The sequence below is a fragment of the Cannabis sativa genome, chromosome 8 (assembly GCF_029168945.1).
Source record: "Cannabis sativa cultivar Pink pepper isolate KNU-18-1 chromosome 8, ASM2916894v1, whole genome shotgun sequence".
In the NCBI taxonomy this organism is placed as follows: Eukaryota; Viridiplantae; Streptophyta; class Magnoliopsida; order Rosales; family Cannabaceae; genus Cannabis; species Cannabis sativa.
In genome coordinates, this window is record NC_083608.1 from 3495219 (window position 1) to 3496826 (window position 1608).

Below are 1608 nucleotides of genomic sequence, written 5' to 3' on the forward strand. Positions count from 1 at the left end.
CACACTTTGGATGGGTCCTATCATGTTGCTAGGTCATACACAGATGAAAGAAGATTGTAAATATACATGTTACAAATTATTATCTTGACCAAGGGAGCCATCAGATCATTAGATCTGGCAAAAAGTAACCATGGCTATTTGCAATCAAGTAATAATAGGTTTTGAAAACTTACACATAAGCTAAAACACATACTCCTGCAACAAGGTTAGCTGGATAGTTGGATGTAGGATTTATTTAATTTTAAATTAAATATTTAATTTCGAAAATATTTAATTAAATAATAATAATAAAAAAAAATTCGAAAAATTTAAAAAAAATTGAAAAATTCGAAATTTAAAAAAAAAAATTAATTTAAAATTAAACCTACAATTTTTGAAAAAATTAGGTTTCAACCAACCTAAATATCATTTCAAAAATTTGCTAACTACTTTTAAGTTTTAAATGTTATTTTATAAATAAAAATTAAATAAAAAAATTAGAAAAGATAAATAAATATCTTTTTCAAATTTTAAATGTAATTTAAATAAATAAAATAACAAAATTTAAAAAATTAGCAAAATATCTTACATCTATTTAAAATTACATGATTATAAATATCTTATTTTAAATTTAAATAAGGTCAAAATATCTAAAAAGATTTTAAAAAAAATCTTAAAAGATAAGATATTATTAAAAAAAATATCTTAAAAGATAAGATATTTTAAAATATCTTAAAAGATATTATAAATATCTTATAAAATCTGACCTTAAATTAAAAAAAAAATATAATCAAATTTAAAAATAAGATAGATTTTTAAGCAAAAAGATAAATACTAATTCTATTCAAATTCAAATTACACTAATATCTTGAATTAAATTAAAAAAAAAATAAATTAATTCAAAATGATAATTAGAATTGAATTAGGAATAGTAATAGTATATATACAAAACCATACAAAAAATTGGAAGTTAATTCCATGAAAAAGTATGAAAAATTGAAGAAAAAAGAAAAAATTCGAAACTGTACGGACAGTTCTGCGATCATGAAAATATCAAGACAAAATTTCTCGATTTTGTCAAATCTTCAAAAAATCATAACTAATTCAAATAAAATCCAAATTGAGTTCTGTAAAAGGCTAACTTGCTTAATTTTTTCCATAATATCCAATAAAAATAATTCCAGAAACGAAATCACAATTATTTTTCACGAAAATTTCACAAACATCAATCAATCATCAAATAACACTCAATACAACATGATACCATCCAAAGAACATACAAACAATCGTTTTAAAGTCCAAATTTCTTGCAAGTAAATCAATTACCATGGCTCTGAGGCCAGTTGTTGGAATTTATTTTACCAGGATCTTAGATCTACTCACAAGTATGTTTATTAACACCCTAAATATGAACTTTCTAAAACGATGAAATAAACACATATAAAGTTTAAGAAACCTTACATTGGGTGCAGCGGAATATAATGACTCCTTCCGTTCAGATATCTAGCCCTTGATTCCTTTCTGTAGCAGAGCATTATCAACATCTGAACCTGGATCTCTTTCTCTGTATCTTTGATGCTGAAACTCCTTCTTGCTGAAAGTCTTTCTTCACGATCTTCCTCACTATGA